Source organism: Miscanthus floridulus, chromosome 8 (assembly GCF_019320115.1).
Source record: "Miscanthus floridulus cultivar M001 chromosome 8, ASM1932011v1, whole genome shotgun sequence".
Taxonomy (NCBI): Eukaryota; Viridiplantae; Streptophyta; class Magnoliopsida; order Poales; family Poaceae; genus Miscanthus; species Miscanthus floridulus.
Window position 1 is genome coordinate 53,835,913 of NC_089587.1, and position 22,772 is coordinate 53,858,684.

General features: G+C 48.6%; 1 long non-coding RNA gene across 4 annotated transcripts; it reads right to left on the reverse strand.

The window, feature by feature from the left end:
- Nucleotides 1-4,436: 4,436 nt before the first annotated feature.
- Nucleotides 4,437-7,494, reverse strand: LOC136472078 (uncharacterized). 4 transcript variants are annotated; one of them, XR_010762256.1, is made up of 8 exons: nt 6,967-7,494; nt 6,715-6,859; nt 6,323-6,368; nt 6,028-6,215; nt 5,892-5,938; nt 5,308-5,438; nt 5,174-5,225; nt 4,437-4,753 (listed from the first exon to the last, which is right to left on the reverse strand). It is a non-coding gene; the product is annotated as an uncharacterized lncRNA (long non-coding RNA). The 4 variants fall into 4 exon arrangements; XR_010762255.1 differs by having other exon boundaries at nt 6,715-6,865; XR_010762253.1 differs by having other exon boundaries at nt 6,715-7,494.
- Nucleotides 7,495-22,772: the final 15,278 nt, after the last annotated feature.

Consider the following 22,772-nt stretch of genomic DNA (forward strand, 5'->3'; position numbering starts at 1 on the left):
CTCAAACAAAATTAAACACCTTTCAATGCACTATACTTTTGATATAAAGTTCATCTTTATACAACTTTATTTAGAAAAGTTATAATTTTTTTACTACGCCTATCTTAGATTCTAGCCAAATTGCCAACAACCTTTAAAAATCGATTTCTAGATACGAGTGCAGCTTTCAACTACCTCTAGTAATTGCCCTATGTTTAAAGTCGTTCGAAATAAGAGCGGTCTCTGTAAATGTGATTTTTTTAGACATGATTGGTGTTTCCAACCACCTCTAAAAATACTGACATTTCTAAAAACGGCTAGAAACATCAACTGCCTTAAAAACTCAATTTCTAGAGGCGAGCTTTCTACCTGTGTCAGAAACCATTTTTAGATACGATTTTTATTCAAGCTGTCTCTAAGGGGAAAAAAAGAACATCTCTCAAAATTGTTTTTACAGTAGCATGTAACAAATAATTGAATTGAGCTTCCTCTTTTTTTTGGGAACGAATTGAGCTTCCTCTTAAACATATAAGATTCGACTCACAATAAGTCTCCTCTTAAATTATTATAGACTGGGATGTGCGTAACCATTCAGATTATGCGTTTGGACCCTTAGTGCTAATAGCTAGTATACTGAAATTAGCAAATTAGGGACTTGATAAAATTCAAGTGTCTTAGTTTTAGCTTTCTTTCAGGTGACGATTATTGCATATATTTTAAATTAAAGTAGCTTCTTAGTTTGTCATAATTTATGTAGACATAATTTGCAATTTTTGTTTTGAGAATAAAAGAAACCATTAGATACAATCAGAAATGCGACAAAATCTGATTTGTGACGGCACAAAGACAATTAACAATTTACGATTGAGGCCTTGTTTGGATCCCTTGGACTAACTAATTGGCTAAACTTTAGCCCTTGAAGGTCCAAACAGGGACTAATGGATGGGCTAAAGTTTAGCCAAAGCCGAAGTAGTTGTTACTCTCTCCGTCCATAAGTCTCTGTCATCTAAGGGAAAAAAATCTAAGAGTCTCCATCATATTAGATCGGGACCACGAGTTTGTCTTCTCGTACGTGCTACGCATTTGGTGCTCACGGGCTGCTCCTTGTCTGCATTTATTGCTCCTTGGCTGCAACTCCTTGGCTGCTCCTTGCCTTAAATGCAAATCGGTGTTGTTTGCTGCTCCTTGGTCATTGCGCCGAAGGCTAATAAGATGGAGACTTATGGACGGAGGGAGTAGTTCACTAGTCCATATGACCCCCTATCAGGGACTAGCAACTAGAGTCTATAGAACCCAACAATTAGTTCATGATCCAAACAGGTATGGACTAACAACTAGTTGGTTAATCTTTAGTTGGCTATTTTTTAGCCATAGCTAACAACTGGTCCTAGTCCATCCAAACATGGTCTGATTCTATAGCCAGGCAAGGATAAAAAATAATATGTTTTGACAGAGATAAATAATAAATCACAAAAATAACAATTGACTTGTACTAGTTGGTTATATAAAAGTGTTGTCTGAAATTAGTTTAAAATTTAGGTATCTGAAACATAGGAGAAGTGAGCAAATTAATATGATGGGTTCAAAAGGTTGTGCCAATATACAATATTTCACCTATGAATCTACTATTAGCAAAGAAGAAAGTGTGCTAGTACTCCCTCCATCCCTAAATGTCTATCGTTTTTGTTTTCCGAGAAACAACTTTGACTAAATATATATTAAAAAATATTAATATTTATACTATATAATTAGTATCATTGATAGATATTTGAATCTATTTTTTTAATAAATTTATTTGAAGATAGAAATGTTATACATATTTCATATAGATCGAGTTAAAGTTATCGACAACCGAACCGTGACGACATACGTTTAGAGACGGAGTACTTTCTACTCCTAGTTTCTACTAAAAACTGTGCGGTGGAGCAGCTTCAGTTTACGGGCCCTAGCAGCGGACGCAGATTGCAGAAGGCTGGCAGTCGGAGCGGCGGGACCAAACTTCGATGGGATTGACAATTAGCATCGTACCGTTCTTCCGACCGTGACCCGTGAAACACGACATGCAGGCACAGCTGCATACGGTCGACAATGCATGAATGTATCTATGAATTGATTGATGGATGCAAAAGCCGAGCCGAACGTCAGCCTGGTGTAACACGAGCCGTTGGTGGTGTGTGGTTGCTGGATCAAACGCTCCAGAGATTTTTTAATTTTATTAATATAATATTTTTAAATAAATATTATAATACTCCCTTCACCCCTGATTAAATCAGTTTTAATAATTCTAGAACTGTTTATGGAACTCAGATTATAAACTTCCTAGTAGTTGATTTAATCAAGCACCGAGGGAGTAATATCCTTGTGAAAAAAGTATCTCTAGATTCAATCTTTTGGTCGTGTCCGCGTGTCTATTGAGAGGACAACGTTGTCACACAGGATGCATTTGGGCGACAAGAAATGCCACCATGCATGGCAGCCAAGGCGACCCAACAAGCCAACGTGGTGGTTTGGTGGTCCTGATGTTGTCGAGCTAGGGCACATGGCACGGCAGCCAGTCATGATATGCATTATACTATATATATAGTTATGTGTTTGTCAAGATCTAAATTTTTGTGATTAAAGCCTTTTTCACTTAAAATCATTTAGAGTCAAAATACTCAATACAATAATATTTCATAAAATTTAATTCATATAAAATGATAGCATCATATACTTCTCATAAATGAACGTGTGATGTAGTGATACAAGGCTCATACGAGGCGAGAGATCATAGGTTTGAATCCTAGAAAATGCACACGAAACATAGTACTTGTGACTTAGGTACTAGGCTTTTCTAGCTTGATATTAAAACTATTTTTACGGTCACTTCAGTTTCTAGAAATTTGTTCCTAGAAGCATAATCGCATTACTGATCGACCACCTTAAAAATTACTACCTATCTTCCAAATTATAAGAGATGTTTTGGCTTTTCTAGATACATTGCTTGCTTTTGCTATGTATCTAGTATGGATGAAAACGGATCGGATACGAACGGATATCGCTGATATTACATTTGTTTTCATATTTCTGTCCGGATTCGGATTCGAATACAGATATTGTCAACCATGCCAGATAGGATACAATTGGATATTGACATCATAAATATGCTATTTGATTATTCGGATACGGATACGGTATCGAATGTTGAATATCCGGACTTGGATATGGACAGATCTGAATCCCTCTAAACGGATTTGGTCTCGAATACGGTAGGAAAATATCCATACCATTTTCACCCCTATCTAGACATGCCTAAATGCGTAGCGAAAACAATATATCTAGTAGAAAAGTAAAAACGTCTTATAATTTAGATCGGAAGGAGTAATTTATAATTTGGAACCGAAGGAGTAATTTCTAAAGGCACTCCGTAGAGCAGTTGCATACCGCCCTTAGAAACGATTGATGATTGATTTCTACACCCTTGGTTAGAGACCTAAAGGTTGGAAAACTTCCTCCATAAGCAAATATGATGGTCCTTAAAATGTTTTTTTAGTACTCATAAAAGGCTTTCCAGGTAAGAATAGAAATTGCCAAGATAGATACATGGAACCTTCTAAAAGAATAAAACCATTGCCGATTGTCATAACTCACAAGTAAAAGGCACCATTTACACTGCTCAGTGTGTGTGCGTGCACATGCTTGGGATCTAGTAGCCCATGCGACCTTCATGACATCCACGATTGGTCGATTGCTAACTACCCAGCAGAAACGCCAAAGTTTATCAGCAGGAGTTCAGATCCCTATCCTAATCAGCCACATTACAGCTAATGATGACCAGCGGCAATGATCGCCTATCACCACCGACCAGATCCACGGAATACTCAGCAGTTCCCTATCCTAATCACTTATCAGCCACATTACTGCTATGATGATGGTGACTACCGGTAACAGTCGCCTACCACCACCGACAAAAATCCACACTCCTATATGTCCATCGATCAATGTCAGATTCAAACTTAAACATCACTGCCGGAATCAGACCCAATAGATAATAATCGGTAATTATGGCTTTGCTTATCAGTTATCACTTCCGGTTATGACCTTGCTTATCAGTTATCACTTCCGATTCTTAGATCCAACAATGATAGTAAAATATTACTACCGAGTCAAGGCTACACCCGGCAGTGATAGTATTAGGATCACTATCAGGTTAAATCTCTATCTGACAGTGACAAGATGATACTACTGTGTTACTATCTTTAACCTAGCAATGACCTTTGTTTTCCAATTTTTTATTGAGACTAGGATCATGCCCGTGCGTTGCAACGGGAACAAAATAATATCATGAAAACTTAAATTTGAACGTGTTGCAACTCATGTAGTATAACGGCAACCACAATACATGGCAATCTCGGTGCACAATTCGTGTTCTAAATGTTATAACTCAAACTCGAGACGATCAGCATGTGCTTGCTAAATATATCAAGATTGCTGAATGAATTTCACTTCTCTCAAGGTGAGAATTTTACCTAGTCCCCACTAAACCAATCTAATCACGTATGTACATTCTCATGAAACTAAATGGTTGTCATCTCTTCCTACTTTTGCCAGTAAAAGCTCCATATGTATACAGGACATGGTCATACCAAAATATAAAAAAATATCTTAGTTACAACATCATCATATTGAGCACAAGAATTTATTCTACATTCAATTATTATTTTCACAGTTGCTTTGGCAGCTGGTTGTGCTCAGCATCAGACATCTGTGTATCAATGCCAACCGTTGACTCATCCTGTAGAGTTTACAAATGTAAGCCATGCCAATAAAGTTGCAACAATTCAGGGCAAGCCAAAGGAAAAAAAGCCCCATCTTAGTTAACTAATTGTATGATTCCACCTTTTTGGATCTGCTCATTCTAAAAACAAATATTTTTGAAGAATTTATAAATAAAAATTCTCCAGATGTTAGTTTTAATATTTTGTTTTCCAGATGAAATATGACGAAATGATTGGCAGTATTCAAAGTTTTCGAATTAGTTAAGGAAACCAACTTGAATTTAGGGAGGTAATCAAAGAGATGGTCTAGAATTGAGCAACTTATTTTGTCTTTAATCTTCAGATGAACAATCCAAGCTAAGAGGTTGTTCAAAGGTTCCTCATATTTTTTTCCACATTTTGCGAAACAAAGAAAACAATAATTAGCAGACACAAACCTTGAAAATTGCTTTCTGAATATCTTGTGTTCCTGCTGGAGCATTGTGAAGTCTGCCAAAAAGAAAAAGATGCAAACACTTCATATTATTCTCCACTTTGATAGTTTGATTGCGTCTAGCAAAAGAAGGCTTACTTGAGAACAGTTTTGTGGCTGCTGTAGTCCTCAAACTGAATGCCATAATCCACTTGTTTCATAATAGTAACATCCATCTCCTCCGCCACACGTAGCCGATCGATCCATTCAGTTTCTATTCATGACAGCAGCTGCAAGTTTAGAATTAGCATCAGGCCTATGAGACAGCCTTGCCAATGCTATGCTCAGACTGATCATCAGACAAATTTTAATATAAAAAGATAAGTTCATTAGCATTTCCTTTGGTGACAGTATTTCAACCAAAGAATTTGGCAATGATCTGAATGGAAAAAATTCTACATGGAGTTGTACATTCAAATAAATCTGACAGACTTCTATGAGGAATACTTCATAGTAATCAATTTTCCTAAACAGAACAACTAATTAAAGTTTATGAAAAATGTTCACACAATAATAGCATGCCTAGTGTTGCTGGCTTTGATAAAATACATGCTGCTTTGCTAGTGACCTCCAAGCAATAGTTCAAGTTCAAAGAACTGCAGCTACTGCAGATAGCATATTTTATAAACTTGGCAAAGAGACATATCTTTTCCTAGAGCCACAATGAATATGAACAAACTTACCATAGTGGTAACTATTATACTTGAAATTAAGAGTCACATCAAATCCTCTGGCAACAAAGCAACAATCCGTAGAATTAGGAAGAAAATATGTGACAGACTTGCACCGCAACAAAGTACTGAAATTCAGGGTGTTTACCCCCATGGCGACGTACGCGAGTCCCTCAGCAACGCCTCCAGCGCCGATCCGACCCGTCTTCCCTCAGTAGTCGATGGCCTTCACTCGGCCACCAGTCTTCACTCTGATTGAAAACCTAATGAACGCGACCCAGCCTATTCCTTATCTCCGATCTAATCTAAACAATTTATGAAGGATGAAACTCAAAGCTGCAATCAGCACCACCGGCACAGAGGTCAGAGAGCAGAAATTTGTTGTTCTGACAAAAGCTCACTGAAAAAGAAATCTACATGGCCAAAAAAAATTCGACACAAACCTGAAAATAAGCATTGCCATTGCTACACAAACATTGCTTGTTCCTCCTAACAAAAAAATAAAACAAATCATTGTTACTAACCCTTAACAATAAACTTGGTTTTGCACTGATCATTCTATCCCATTTTTGTTTTTGTTTGAACCACTAAATTAGTCCAAATCTCTTATTTTCCAACATTTTTAAGAACTACTCATAAGTGCCAAAGATCCATTTAATAAAGTAGATTGAGCAACTGACTTTGTTGCCAAAGAGTGAAAGTATATATGCCTTCCTTTGCTCACTGACAAGGGCCGGCCACTGTTATCTCACTGCATCCTCTGTGCATCTTGCCGGTTATAATGAAAGCAAATAGAAAAGCAAGATGAAATGAATGTGTAGGGGACAGAACTAACCTTCAGGACCGACCTGGCGACAATTTGATCTGTTTGTATGCGTGCAGAGTGTTCTCACCCGTTCAGGGTACCGGTGGCGTATCCGTGACGTTGCAGAACTCGGCAGACAACTTCAGCGGATCGCCATGCTCCTGCTACCTCGCTGCTGTTGCTGACACGTCCGACGAGTCACAAATTGGACCAAACAAACATGAAGCGAGAATGAGCGGCGGCAATGACGGAATCAATCCACACGAGCACGATAAAAAATACATGGGAGACGACGTCCTTGCTGCTGTTGACGTCTTGACGACGTACAGCGCGTCCAGGAGCCACGACGACTCGACGTGGCCTTTGGGCGTCTAGACGTGCCGGATCGTCAGCGGCGATGAGCGATGGTGCCTTCTCCTTCTCATTGTTAGGGCAAGGGAAGGGAAAGGAAGAGATAATTGTGTCGCCGTGATCCACACGATGATGGGCACGCGCGACAACGAAGCGGGGGCTGTTGGGTAAAGGAAATTACCAATTGATGGACGATCGATTCATGTTTCCTTTCTTGCTTGACGCTGAGGGGGGCGATTGATTAATGTTTCCTTTTTCATCCGTGATTTGTGCCGATGGGAAAAAGGCGGAAAAAATATAGAGATAATGGAGTCTGCGGTGATCTTTCAGGAAGGTCACGGATCATACGCACGCGATGATTCCGGGAGGTTGGAGATCGAGAGATTGTGCCGGGATCGTCGCGCGGGGGAGGGAAGCGAGCACATTTTGTTTTGACGGGCAGAGCGAAGCGAGCGACGCGCGTCGTCCTGCCGGGTAGTCTTTCCTTCGTATCTTTTTAGTTGTAGATAGGGATAGATATATATCTAATATGTTACCTTAGATGTTATTAATGCATTGTATGTATCTCACTATCATCAAGATTATACTACAACTACAATAAGTTTGAGTCTTCATCACATGATTCGACAATAAATATATGTTACATAACGGGGTACCTAGATCCGACAAAGGAGAACCGAGTAATCAGGTATAGCTGGATCCAACAACATAGGTCGCTGCCATATCATGGTTCAACCCACCAGTGTTATCGTACTATATTAATTACAATACTTCTGTTGAAACTCATTGAGTTTTTTTTAATATTTCTACGTTGTATTATATGCCTTACACTCAACTGAATTTCCATACGTGGAAATGAATTAAGATGACTATAATTGTTAATGGTTAATTGTGTAGGTTGTCCAGTGTACACGTTGGCATCTCTTCTTCTGTTTTTGTTTCAGTCCAATTATAAACAGAAACATGGCATTCATGTCTGTCAACCGCAATGCCAAGTCTATACATGTAATTCCGTCACTGTTCAGAGCTTAGTGGATTGAGGATTGAGGATTGAGGATTGAGGTACTCTAATTCACCCCAGTCCATATAGGGTGAAAAATTGAGGATTGAGGTTGTAGGTTTTGGTAAATTGAAGTGCAACCGAATTAACAAGCACTTACTGTAACTAACTTATCTAGAACTAGAATGAAGCCAACTTGCTTGGTGTTGTGAAAAAATGTAGAAAAACCAAACACTCTTACGGCACACCGTCGCATAATCGCGTTACACGGAGCCATCTGGCTCTGAATCTCTGATCCCCTTTGTCCTTTGCACAGTTCGCAGCCTAGGCCAAGCAGAGCCAATCTAGACCGTACGTACCTTGCCAACTAATACACCTACGCAGCAGGATGGCCCAGCCCACCGCCCATGCTAGCTTCTCCTCTCTTATTTTCTCGCGGATAAAGTCCACATTGCCTTCCTCAACTTTCATGAAAATCCGTTTTTTCTCTCTAAACTCTAAAACCAGGCAAACACAGCTCCCTCAACTTTTAAAACCGTTCATCTTACCTCCGTGGCCCTATTATAAACAGTTTTGAAGGCGGTTTTGTCTTTTTCTTTTTTTATTTATTTTGGATGAATCTTTGAAAAATCATAGTAAATCACAGAAAAATCATAAAATGAAAATCTAATTTTGTTGGACTTCATGTGAGTAGATATACATAGTGAACATATAATATGATATGCTTTACTACAAAGTTTTTATTGTGGCTTTAGATCTATGCTTTTCTGTAATTAATTGGAATAATTCATAGCTACCGTTTCTATGGTCCAATTGTGATGAAATTTTTATAATGGGCTAATTATTATATGATTGAACTGTAATAAAAATTTCATACTTATTGGATAATGTATAGCTCAGTTATAGATTTATTTATATTTAACAAGCATAAACCTAAATAAAATCTATAACTAAGTTATACATGATCCAATGAGTTAGAAATTTTTACTATAGTTTAAGCAAATAATAATTAGCCCACCATAAAAATTTTAATATAATTGGACCATAGAAACTACAGCTATGAATAGAAACTACAGCTATGAATCATTACAACAACAATAACAACAACAACAAAGTATTTAAGTCCCAAACAAGTTGGGGTAGGCTAGAGTTGAAACCCAGCAGAAGCAATCAAGGTTAAGTCACGTGAATAGCTGTCTTCCAAGCATTCGTATATAAGGCTAAGTCTTTGGGTATATTTCATCCTTTCAAGTCTCCTTTTATTGCCTCTATCCAAGTCAACTTCGGTCTTTCTCTGCCTCTCTTCACGTTACTATCCTGGCTTAGGATTCCACTATACACCGGTGCCTCTGGAGGTCTCCGTTGGACGTGTCCAAACCATCTCAACCGGTGTTGGATAAGCTTTTCTTCAATTGGTGATACCCCTAATCTATCACGTATATCATCGTTCCGAACTTGATCCCTTTTTGTATGACCACAAATCCAACGCAACATACACATTTCCACGACACTTATCTGTTGAACATGTCGTCTTTTCATAGGCCAACATTCTGCACCATACAACATAGAAGGTCTAATCGTCGTCCTATAAAATTTGCCTTTTAACTTCTGTGGCACCCTTTTATCACATAGGACACCAGATGCTTGCCGCCACTTCATCCACCCTGCTTTAATTCTATGGCTAACATCTTCGTCAATATCCCTGTCTCTCTATAGCATTGATCCTAAATATTGAAAGGTATCCTTCCTAGGCACTACTTGACCTTCCAAACTAATATCTTCCTCTTCCCGAGTAGTAGTGCCGAAGTCACATCTCATATACTAAGTTTTAGTTCTACTAAGTCTAAAACCTTTGGACTTCAAAGTCTCCCGCCATAACTCCAGTTTCTGATTCACTCCTGTCCGGCTTTCATCAACTAACACTACATCGTCAGCGAAAAACATACACCAAGGAATGTCCCCTTGTATGTCCCTTGTGACCTCATACATCACTAAGGCAAACAAATAAGGGCTCAAAGCTGACCCTTGATGTAGCCCTATCTTAATCGGGAAGTCATCCGTGTCTCCATCACTTGTTCGAACTCTAGTCACAACATCGTTGGGACTTTATGTTTGTCCAAAGCCCACCACATAACATTCCTTGGTATTTTATCATAAGCCTTCTCCAAGTCAATAAAAACCATGTGTAAGTCCTTCTTCTTCTCCCTATATCGCTTCATAACTTGTCTTATTAAGAAAATGGCTTCCATGGTTGACCTTCCGGAAATAAAACTGTCGGTGTTTCGTACAAGCACCGGCAAGTAAATTTATAGTAATGCGCGTTAGGTTCGGATGGTGCGCTAAAGGACACAGGAATTATACTGGTTCGGGCGGAACGTCCCTACGTCCAGTTTGTTGCTGCTTGTGTTATTAGCACCGTAAACGATCTGTAGTAAGGGATACAAACTGCCGAGAGAGGGACTGGTCCCAAGTCTCTGATCGAAGGATTGAAAGGTGGTCAAGAGCTTCGTAGCTGCTTGAATGTGTGTGAGTGCGTTCTATTGTTCGGTCCTATTTTTTCCCCCCGTCCGTTTGATGGAGGACATGCCTCCCCTTTTATAGATGAAGGGGCTGGCTTTACAAGGGTGAGAGCTCCAGGATGCGTACTCTACTTAGCCTTGTGGCTCATGTCTACCTGGTCAGGTCCTCCATTCTGATGAGTGCGAAGGAAGATAAGTGCTTATGATGTCGTCAATATCTCTGTAGGATGTCAGATCAGTCACAGCATGCTGCCCCCAGGGTATGGGCTGTAGTACAGTGGTTTTGACTTAGGGGCCTCCCCCAGCCTTGCTCCACACGCCTTCTGGTTCCCATGATTCCTATTGGGAGAATTCGGGGTCGGGGTCCGGTGTAGCGCCGTGGCCAAGGCTCTCTGACTTGGAGGACCTGAGGGGTCGGGAAGAGGGCCCCCCCCGCTTCCTCGGGTCCACAGCGCGGTGACGGAGTATCCGTCGTTCGTGGAGATAGCAAATCCGTTCTTGGAGTGTAGCGGTTGTCGTATATCTTCGTTGGGTTCCGTGTCCCAGAGCTGAAGGCGGCGCCTACAACTCTACAAAGTGAGGTGCACGTACCTGTAATACCTTTTGGGCTCTGCGGCGCCCGGAAGGGTCTAAAGCGTCAGTCCTGTCGTTCTCTGGCAGTTCTTTTCCTGTCAGGGTGCAGGGTATGGTCGTTGGAGCCATGGTTGACCCGAACGTCTTGTCTCGTCCTGTACCCATCGTTATGAGGGATAGATATCGATCAGGGCGAGGCTCGTTCTGGGCCGTCGGATGAGACGGAGGCCAGTCCCTATCTCTTGGGCGAGACTAACCCTATCCCTCCGGGATCGGGCGAGGCGGAATCTATCCCTTAGCCTTCGGGCGAGACCGAGCCCGCCCTATAGGCGTCGGGCGAGACAGAGATTAGCCTTGAGCCTTTGGGGCGAGGCAGGGTTATCCCACAAAGGCGTCGGGTGAGGCTGACCCCACCCCTCCGGGATCGGGCGAGACAGAACTCATCCCTCAGCCCTCGGGCGAGACCGAGCCCGTCCTCAAGGCGTCGGGCGAGACGGAGTTTATCCCTCGGTCCTCGGGTGAGACCGAGCCCGTCCCAAGGGTGTCGGGCAAGGCGGAACCGAACTCCTGTCATTCGAACAAAGGATGACATGGCGCCCTTATGCGTCCAAAAGTTTTTTACGTTCGATGGTTATCGGTTCCACCTTCTAGGGTACCCCGGTATTAGGTCCCCGATAGTAGCCCCCGAGACTCTAGGTGATTCGGGCAGAACCGCCTGGAGGGTGTTTTTCGATTTCGCCGAAGCTAAATTGCCGGAGGGTGCGCGCGAGCGCACCCGATGGGTGTAGCCCCCGAGCCCCCGGGTGACTCGAGTAGAGTCGCCCAGGGGGTTGTATCGGCCCCTTCGCGGGTAAGGCTGAAGGACTTAGTTTTTCATCAACTAGGTGTTTTTTCGAGTGGGTCGTGGCGTCCCGTTCGCTGGGGACTGACTCGGGGCTGTCCTAACTGGTGCTTCTGCCCCTGATGGCGGATCGTTCGTGGATTCCTTCTTAGTTGGGCTGGCCGGCGAGTTGCTGGACCCTAGGTGGGCCAAAGAGAAAAGAAACAGGCCTTTGTGGCTTGCGCTTCCCCGGTGGGCAGAGAGTCCGGATTCGCTTGGGGAAGGCGAACCGTCCACCGAGATTTTTGGGATAAGAAGATAGGGACTGTGGGCGCGTGTCCCGCGATGCGACGCGGGGGCGCGCGTGGCAGGCCCGGAGATCGAGGCGGACGGTTGCCCTTCTCGTGTCCGTCGCCCCCTATAAAACCGCGGGGTTCGCCCCTAGGGTCCCATATTTCGCTCCCCTTCCTTTGCGTTCTGAGACATCCACCGCCAATCTTCCCAGCCCCTCACGCCCGCATTGCCACCGTCGACCGGCCTGCGTTCGTGTTCCAGCCGCCGTTAAGCTCGCGCCTGCCCTTCCCCCCTACTGCCTCAATGGAGTTGTGGGGCAGATCAAGCATCTCTTCCCGGCGTCTGGAGGGCCTCGTTCGCCGTGGCCTTCTCCACCCACAATCCGCTGTCCAGGAGTGGTTGCTTCCTGGCAACGAGGGTGAGCCGGTGCCGCCTAAAGGGTATGTCGTCTCTTTTGCCCTCTTCCATGAGCGGGGATTTGGGGTACCCGCGCATAGATTCCTTCGGGGGCTATTAGATTACTATGAGGTAGAGCTGCAGCATCTAACTCCCAATGGGATACAGCATATGGCAGCGTTTGTTGCCCTGTGCGAGGGTTTCCTGGGGATCGATCCCCATTTTGATCTGTGGCGGCATTTCTTTAGCGTTAGTCTGTCGAGGAGGAAGATTGGGGGGAAAGAAGTAGACGCACCGATGGGGTGTGCCAGCATTCACCTGCGCCATACCCGATCGAAGGGTTACCCGTACATGCGTCTGGCCACATCCAACAAGGGATGGCATTCGCAATGGTTTTATGTTAGGGATGATGCGAGTGCCCCCCTACCGAAGTACACCGGACGTCTTATTGTGGATGCTCCGGCGTCATGGGGCTGGGGCGTCCAGACTAAAGACAAGAAGCACATCTCCGACCTTCTCTCCGCCCTCCATGCCCTGAAGGGTCGGGGTGTAAAGGGGTCGGGGATTATCGGTGCTTACCACGCAAGGAGGGTGGCGCCACTGATGGCGCGCGTGCTTCCCCTGCATCGGACGATGCCAGGGATGTCATTCGAGGGAACGGTGCTCGTTGACGAGGCGCTCCCTTATTCGGAAGTGGCGCAGCGTGTCAAGGAAGCGACGGAGCCGACGAGGGATTCTGCCGGCATGGTCCTCGACATCGTGTATCCGGTGCCCGGGCATCCTCCAATGCGGCCGGAGCCTGGGTTCTTCGAATTCGTAAGCCCTCTTCCCCTACACTCTTTTCTTTCTCCTGAATCTCCCTTTTTAATACTTGCTTTTGTGATGTTGGGGCTAGCCGAGGGGGCTAGTCTTCAAGGATAGTCCGGCTCCACTGCCGAAGGACAGGGCTGTGGCGGCGGCGAATCGACTCGCGGCCAAGCGGGACAAGAAGGCAAAGGAGGAGATGAAGAAGGCGAAACGACTGAAGCAGGAGGCACGGGATCGGGGAGAGGACGTGAGCAGTGAGGATGACGACGATGATGATGATGACGACGGTGACGACGAGGTAGCCATCGACGTGGATTGGGGCGTCCTGGAGGATGAGGAAATGCTGACAAGTGGCCACCCACCCGTGCAGGGGCCCTTTGCTTTTCACGCAGAGGGAAGTGAATCAATGAGGTCGGTGGAGGCCGGCGAATCCGCCGCTTCGCACAGCGTGCCGGCCGAGGATCGGTGGATGGGGGACGCCGGGCTTGTTGCCGCCGACCCTAAGGCGATCGTGGAGGGGGGTGGTACTGGAGCCGCGCCCAGCTTTGGTGCCGCGCCTTGTGAGGTGATGGAGGGGAGCAGCTCTGGTGCTGCGCCCCGTGAGACGAGGGAGGGGGACGGCTCCGGTGCCGCGCCCGGCGAGACGATGGAGGGGAGCGACTCCGGTGCTGCGCCCGACGAGATGAACCCCCCTGCCCCGGGGCAGGGGGCAGGTATGAAACGGTCCCATCTAGACGAGTCAGGGCAGGGATCTGGGGATCCGTCCCCAAAACGCTTCCGTCGGCCGAGGACATCAACGTAAGCTCTTGACTCCTCTGTTTTCATCTTTTTTCCATTTTTATTTTGACTTGACGGTTATTACCTCTGTGTAGGTTCTTGCGGACAGGTCACCCCCTGGGGCTGGCGCCCAAGAAGAGTCTCGCCCTTCAAGCGGGACAGACGGCGTCGCCTGGAGTCACCCCTGTTTCGGGCAGGGGTGGTGCCGACGTTGGGGCCGCGTTGGCCGAACCGACGGCGTCCATGGTGGCTCCCACGCTCGTGGAGGCCACTGAGCGAGCGGCTTCTTCCGCGGCGGGCGTGGAAGAGCCGGCCGAGGACCGCATACCGCCGGTGAAGGTGATCGTGACTGCACCGAGCCAGGATCAGCCGGGCGCGGTCGTGGTGGCACCCGAGGGCGTGGTGCAATCCGCGCCACCAGGTGCCCATGTGGATCCGCCCGTGGCGCCCGAAGCGGTCCAGACGGAGGAGGGTCCATCCGGAGGGTCCTTGAGTGCGGCGGTGGTGCCACACAGGGTCAGGAGGGAGCCGCCACCGGCCCCCTTGTCGGGAGGAAGCCGCTCCCCTGCGCGGGGGGAGCCGCCGCTCTAGTGGATGGCTGCTCAGGACCCGACGTCGGCTCTTTTCTCGCTCGATGATCATTCCGAGAGTATGGAGCGAGAAGGTCTTGACATCGGGATCTCAACCATGCTGAACGCCCTGGATCAGGCCAGAGGAGCCCTCCGTGAGATCGTTATCCCTACCTCTCAGGTATTTTCTGGACTTTCTTTTTTCTTTCTTCGTGTGTTTGTGGATTCTCGCATTTCTGATATCAGTCTTCTTCTTCTTCAGATTCTTGTTGCTCGTAGCCGGAAAAAATCCCAATTCCTCCGTGAGCAGAAGGCAGAGCGGGATCGCCTCTCCGAGGAGGCCCGGCTGCGAGCAAACATGGCCGCCCAGCTTGCTATCGTCCAAGAGCGGGAGGCCCAGGCGCGTCAGGATGCGGAGGAGGCGCACGGGATGTTCGAGGACCTGTCGGCGAGGTCTAAGCTGGATGGAGAGGAGATTGCCAGACTCAAAAAAGAGCAAGACGAGCTGCTGCAGAGGAATGCCGCGGCCAATGAGAAGGCCGGCGAAGTCCTAAAGGAGCTGGAGATGGAGCGGGACCTCTGGCAGAAGGCCGAGAGTAGGGCCACAGCCCTCCAGCAGAAGGTGGATGAGGACGTCGAGGTGGTCCGCTCTCTCCGGGCGGAGCTTGATGACGCGGTGAAAGGAAAGTTGAGTGCTGAGAACGTCGCCACCAAGCTGGAGAAAGAGGCTGCCTATATGCGCAGGGCCCTTCAGGCGGAGAGCGATGAGCATGATCTTCTACAAGCTGCGGTCGGGGTGGTCCTTAACGCCCTGAATGTGACGGAGCCGGTGGAGACCAGCCCGCTCGCGGCTCGTGCCGGAGGTATCACGGCTCGGGTAGGCCAACTTGAGGAGAGTGCTTTTCACACCGGGATTACCCAGGCCTTCACCGTCGCCCACGCCCATTATGAGAAGGAAATAAACCTGAGGGTGATGAGCGAAGGCTTTCCGTCCACCTACGAGGATGAAGAGCTGGAGGAAATGGAGAAGATGGTCGCTCCCCTTGCGAAGAACCTGGCAGACAGTCTGAAAGAAATGGTTCTCCCTTCGCGGGAGTAATTAATCGAAAAATTTTGAGAACAGCTTATATGTAATATGTGGACAAGTGTCGGTATTTTCGAGTCTGGACGCTTTTCGTGCTTTTGCGTCTTAATTTCATTTTGTTTGATTTTTTTGCGATTTGATTTTTTACGGTCTTACCAATATGTTCCCCTGAATTATGCCGCTAATTATAATGCGAGGAGATTGAGGAGGTAGCCGTACCTTAACAGCCCCCGAGTAAGGTCCGACCCCGGCACCTGCTGGGGTCGGGTGTTACTGGAGATCGGAATCGTGGTTTTGGTGACAATGGATGTCAACGCAATAATCCCCGCCCTGTCTTCCAACAGAAATCCCAACTGGGGACTCTATGGGCTCGGCAAGGTGGGGTCTTTGTCCCTGCATTGTTTGGTGCGAGCCCCCGAGCCTTGTTAGGGTCTGATAGGGGTCGGTTGTTATTTGCGTGTTACCCCGTCCTCGGTTTTCGCAATCGGAGGGGCTGAGTGAATGACACTTGCCTCGATGGCTTGAGTACCGCGCTCAACGAGCTCGCTAACGGGTACGTTCGTGCGAAATCCGGGTCCATCATTTGCTGATGGGGTCGGTAGAGCCCTCTGGTGGCACTCCACAACTTCTTAACCCGCCTCCCGGCAGATGCCTGAGTCGTTCGATAAGCTCAGGGGGCCCGATGGCCTCTCCTCGATGGAGATTCTGTGGGTTTGGCTCGAGGTTAGAATCGAACGAGAGAAGGTCGAGACGTCCCGGTTCGCTTCTGAGTGGGATAGGGCAGGGCCGCTGGGGCTCGTCTTGGTTATCTCTCCCTGGCCCTGTTTGGCGTGAGGCGGCCTCGAGCCCTCGCGGGCCGGCCTTCGAACCTCAGCCTATGGTTGCCTATATCGAATGAGAATGTTTTGAATGCAATATTTAATTGAAAATAAAGGCGGGGTCGGTAACGTTACCTTGGTGATGTGAGTGGCGGAAAAGCTCCTAGCAGATGGGTTCGGGCCCCGACGTTTGTGACGAGGTTGAAAAAACCTGCGTAAGAATTGCTATTCTTTGTTTTCGTGTCTCGGTGACGATCCGAGCCGTTCGATTAACTTGGGCAGCCTGACAGCTTCTCCTTTGGGGGAGACTCTGTAGGCGGACCCCTCCGATCCCTTCATTGAGAGGGCCGACGTCGAAACTAGAGACGCGAGGGGCATTGAGTAGGATTTTTCTGGTAAATAGAAACACCGTAGCTATCGGGGCGTAGGGTTTGCTAGTTCGTCCAGTTTTACTCAAAGCTTTGTGCCTGTATGTCGCGCCCTTAGTTTCGGGCGTACGGAGGGGTCGGGTGAAGAGGATGTCTAGACTGGTAGTCATCCTCGACAGCCCCCGAGTGATGCTCGCGTCCCTGCTATTTGACGGGGTCGGAATCTTGCGAATGAATTTTAACGTATAAAGTGAGAAAGCTGAGAGGCTTATCTTTCTTTGGTCGTGTCTTCTGAGCCGAACGGTCGACCCAGGAGATCTGAAGGGTCCCGTCATCGGGTCGTCCGTGGTCCTGCATGGGAAGGCGAAAAAGTTGTCTGCCTATGTGGGTGCCTTAATCGCCGCGTCCGGAGCGGGTCAGTGGCGGGCCATACCCAGGCAGTGTTCAGTTTGACCAAAGAGGGATGCTTCGTAGACCGGGGTTCGTCCCGTCACTTCCGGCGCGTCCCCTCAGATATTAATCAGCATTGATTGCGTATTAAAAAAAGGGAAGGGAGAGGGTTTTTCATTCGACCTTTCGCCTTTCCTTAGTTACTGCGCCTCCTCCTTAAATAGGGAGGGGGAGAGGAGTTCTCATCCCACCTCCCCTTCTGCCTCCGAGCCGCTATCTCTCCTTCTTCTTCCTTTCCGTCCAACGCGTCCGTGCGTCGCGGTGGTTCCTGAGTGAGGAAGAGTAATGCCAGAGAAAGATAGAGAACTTACAAACTTGCTCGTGATTCTGGTGCGTGATGTCGAGCCAGAGGTTATCCAACGTAGATGAGATGGTGTGCGCGGCCCTTGCTGAGGAGTCGCTGCTGCCGAAGGAAAGGAGGCGCCGGTGGGCGTCGTACGTCGTCGACTGCGTCGTCGTTCGCTGTGCTCCTCCCTTGGCGGGAGGCGTTTCCTGCCCATACGCCGTTGTCAGGGTTATGGCTGGGGATGATGGCGTAGTCTCCAGACGTCATGGCGGTGGCGTCGCTGCCGGGGTCGCGGCTGACGACGATGGCGTAGTCCCCGGACGCTCTGGCGGAGGCGTCATAGATGGTGGCGCCTTCGAGGATCCAGCGAAGATGTCGCCGATGGAGAGCGTGGCACGGCGACCGTGGTGGACGAGTTGGCCCATGTACACGCCCCGGACGTCGCCGATGGAGAGCGTGGCACGGCGACCGCAGTAGACGAACTGGCCCGTGTACATGCCCCGGACGTTGCCGATGGAGAGCGTGGCACGGCGACCGCAGTAGACGAACTGGCCTGTGTACACGCCCCGGACGTTAGCATGGCGCGGCGACCGTAGTAGCACTTGTGGTAGAGCTAAGCCGAGACTGTAATGAAATAACGTTGTGGGGAAGCCCCCGAGTAAACAGTCCTCAGAGTATATTGTACCTTTTTTGTAGTGACATCGCTTTGTAAGTGGTGAATTTGTGCAAAAAATGAACAAAATTACATCCTTTGCTTATGGCAAATCATTTTAATGCTTTCCAACTCTTCTCATGGTCTAAGTCATAGGGAGCTAGGAACGTGGGCGAACTAATTCTGACTGAACTGGTGAGCAAAGAGGTTGCAGCCGCTGGGGCGTGGGTGTCTCGCAGTCCTACCAGTCGTATTCAGAATTGGTTCCCAAGATCTTAGCCCTCGAGACTCGTTTATGAGGCGAATGGAAAACTTAGAAAAATGTTTGCAAGTATAACACAGGGATTTTTTACAAGCGTAATACTTGTACTACACATGACATATGTTACGATCACATGCCAGCCCCCGAGTGAGGTCTGACCCCTCGCGATTTGCAGGGGTCGGTAGTTACTAAGGATCGGAGTTCTGTTAAGACAAAAACTGATAGGGAAAAGTGTAAGCTTATTTTAAGGATAGAAACAACGTAGCTGCTCAATGTTCCAGGCATTGGTGAAGACCTCGCCTTTGATGGTTTTCAACCGGTAGGCGCCTGGGCGAAGTATTTCCGTGACGATGTAGGGCCCTTCCCAGGGCGGGGAGAGTTTGTGGCGGTCCTTGTTGCTCTGTACAAGACGGAGGACGAGGTCTCCGACGTTGAAGGCTCGACCCCGCACCCGTCGGCTGTGGTACCGCCGCAACGCTTGCTGGTACTTGGCTGAATGGAGGAGGGCGATGTCGCGGGCCTCGTCCAGCTGGTCCATGGCGTCTTGGTGAGATGCCTCGGCTCCTTGTTCGTCATATGCTCTTATTCTTGGTGCTCCGTAGTCAAGGTCCGTCGGGAGAACGGCTTTGGAACCATAGATCATGAAGAAGGGTGTGTAGCCGGTGGCCCGGCTAGGAGTCGTCCTCAGGCTCCAGAGCACAGCCGGGAGCTCAGCGAGCCAACGTGCGCCGAACTTGTTCATCCGGTTGAAAATTCTGGGTTTGAGGCCTTGAAGAAGCATGCCGTTTGCGCGCTCGACCTGGCCGTTCGTTCGGGGGTGCGCGACGGCTGCCCAATCGATTCGGATGTGTTGTTCATCACAGAAACGAACGAATTTCCTACCAGTGAACTGCGTGCCGTTGTCTGTGATGATGGAGTTCGGTACTCCAAAGCGATGGATGATGTCGAGAAAGAACAGCACAGCTTGCTCGGATTTGATTGTGGATATTGGCCGAGCTTCAATCCATTTTGTGAACTTGTCTATGGTGACAAGCAAGTGGGTAAAGCCCTCGGGCGCTTTTTTAAGAGGCCCGACCAGGTCAAGCCCCTAGACCGCGAAGGGCCACGTGATGGGGATCATCTGGAGAGCCTGGGCCGGGAGGTGTGTTTGCCGAGCGTAGTATTGGCACCCTTCGCAGGTGCGTACAATTTGCTCGGCATCGGCTACTGCGGTGGGCCAATAGAAACCCTGTCGGAATGCCTTCCCAACCAAGGTTCTTGGTGCGGCATGGTGTCCGCATGCCCCACCGTGGATGTCGCTCAGTACGAGTTTTCCCTGTTCGCCAGGGATGCAAAGTTGAAGAATTCCGATGTGACTTCGTTTGTAGAGTTCGCCCTCTACAAGAACGAAGGATTTGGCGCGTCGCGCGAGCCGTTGGGCTTCTGTCTCGTTGGTTGGTAGTACATCGTGGAGGAGATAGTCGATGTAAAGCGTTCTCCAGTCATTGGGAGGATCGGACTCCATTGCTGGGTCTTCTTCAATCTCCATGACCTCGGGGTCGGGAGGAACAGTTGGCGGATCGGCCTTAGGGGTCGGACTAGAAGGGCCATCGTCGGCCTGTTCCGACCCCGCGTAGCGTACCGAGGGTTTGTGTTGATCACTGGCAAAGACGCCTGTTGGAATCGGCTCTCGGCTGGATGCCGCTTTTGCGAGTGTGTCGGCCGCTTCGTTGAGGCGCCTGGGGATATGATTGAGTTCGAGGCCGTCGAACTTGTCCTCCAGACGTCGGACCTCTTGACAGTATGCCTCCATCTTGGTATCGTGGCAGCCCGACTCTTTCATGACCTGGTTGACGACCAGCTGAGAGTCGCCCCTGACGTCAAGGCGTCGGATGCCCAGCTCGATGGCGATTCGTAGGCCGTTGATGAGCGCTTCGTATTCTACAGTGTTGTTTGATGAGGGAAAATGAAGCCGAACCATGTACCTCATGTGGACCCCGAGGGGGGATACTAAGACTAGTCCTGCTCCGGCGCCCTTCTTCATCAGCGATCCGTCGAAGTACATTATCCAGTACTCTTGATCGACGGCTGCTGGTGGCATCTGGACCTCGGTCCACTCCGCGATGAAGTCAGCCAGTGCCTGAGATTTGATCGCCGTTCGGGGGACATAAGAAATGCCCTGATCCATCAGCTCGAGCGCCCACTTTGCGGTTCTTCCCGTAGCGTCATGGCTACGAACGACCTCGCCGAGGGGGAACGACGTCACTACTGTCACGGGGTGTGACTCGAAGTAGTGGCGTAGCTTCCTTTTGGTGATGAGGACAGTGTAGAGGAGTTTCTGGATCTGGGAGTAGCGGGTTTTGGAGTCGGATAGCACTTCGCTGATGAAATATATAGGGCGCTGCACCTTGAAGGTGTGCCCTTCCTCCTCTCGCTCTACTATTAAGGCGGAGCTAACCACCTGGGTGGTGGCTGATATATATAGTAGGAGAGATTCTCCATCGCGTGGAGGAACTAGGACCGGCGGCTTAGTTAAAAATTGTTTAACCATGTCAAGTGCCTCCTGAGCCTCGGCTGTCCACTCGAAGTGGTTAGTTTTCTTCAGAAGTCGATAAAGGGGGAGTCCTCGTTCACCGAGGCGTGAAATGAATCGGCTGAGGGCGGCAAGGCACCCTGTGATCTGCTGAACCCCCTTTATGTTTTGGATCGGGCCCATCCTCGTGATGGCCGATATCTTCTCTGGGTTGGCTTCGATGCCACGCTCGGAGACGATGAAGCCGAGCAGCATGCCCCTCGGGACTCCGAAAACACATTTTTCGGGATTGAGCTTGATGCCGTTCGCCCGGAGTTTCGCAAAGGTGCGTTCAAGGTCGGCGACAAGGTGGTCAGCCCGCTTGGATTTGACTACGATGTCATCGACATAGGCCTCAACGGTTCGCCCGATGAGGTCTCCGAAGCAACTAAGCATACAGCGCTGGTACGTCGCCCCAGCGTTCTTCAAACCAAACGGCATTGAAACGTAGCAAAATGATCCGAAGGGCGTGATAAAAGATGTCGCGAGCTGGTCGGACTCTTTCATCGCGATCTGATGGTAGCCTGAGTATGCGTCAAGGAAACAGAGGGTTTCGCACCCCGAGGTGGAATCGACTATTTGGTCTATTCGGGGCAAAGGAAATGGATCCTTTGGACACGCTTTGTTGAGACCAGTATAATCAACACACATTCTCCATTTCCCACTCTTTTTTTTGGACAAGAACAGGATTTGCTAACCACTCTGGGTGGTATACTTCCTTAATGAATCCTGCGGTCAGTAGTTTGGCTATCTCCTCGCCGATGGCCCTGCGTTTCTCCTCGTCGAAGCGGCGCAGGCGTTGTTTCACCGGCTTGGAGCCCGGGAGGATCTGGAGGGTATGCTCGGCGACCTCCCTCGGGATGCCCGGCATATCCGAGGGTTTCCACGCAAAGATGTCCTTGTTGGCGCGGAGGAAGTCGACGAGCGCGCTTTCCTATGCGGAGGAGAGCGCGGTCCCGATTCGGACTTTTTTGCCCTCAGAGCTACTGGGATCCAAGAGGACGTCCCTGGAACCCTCTGCTGATTCGAACGATCCGGATGACTTCTTTGCGTTGGGTGTCCCTTCAATGACCTCCTCCCTGAGGGTGGCGAGCTCTTCGGACGCGATGACCGCGGATGCGTGCCCGCAGCATTCGACCTCGCACTCGTAAGCGCGCTGGAAGGAGGTGCCGATGGTGATGATCCCACGGGGACCTGGCATCTTCAGCTTCAGGTATGTGTAATTGGGTACGGCCATGAACTTCGCGTAACATGGTCGCCCCAGAATGGCGTGGAAAGTCCCCGGGAATCCCACTACATCGAAGGTGAGGGTCTCAGTTCGGTAATTGGATCGATCCCCAAAGGTGACGGGCAGGTCAATCTGCCCCAGTGGCACGGCTTGCCTTCCAGGCACGACGCCATGGAAAGGTGCTCGGACGGGACGGAGGTTCGTTCGGTCAACGCCCATCTCGTCGAGCGTCTTGGCGTACATGATGTTGAGGCCGCTGCCCCCATCCATCAGTACCTTGGTG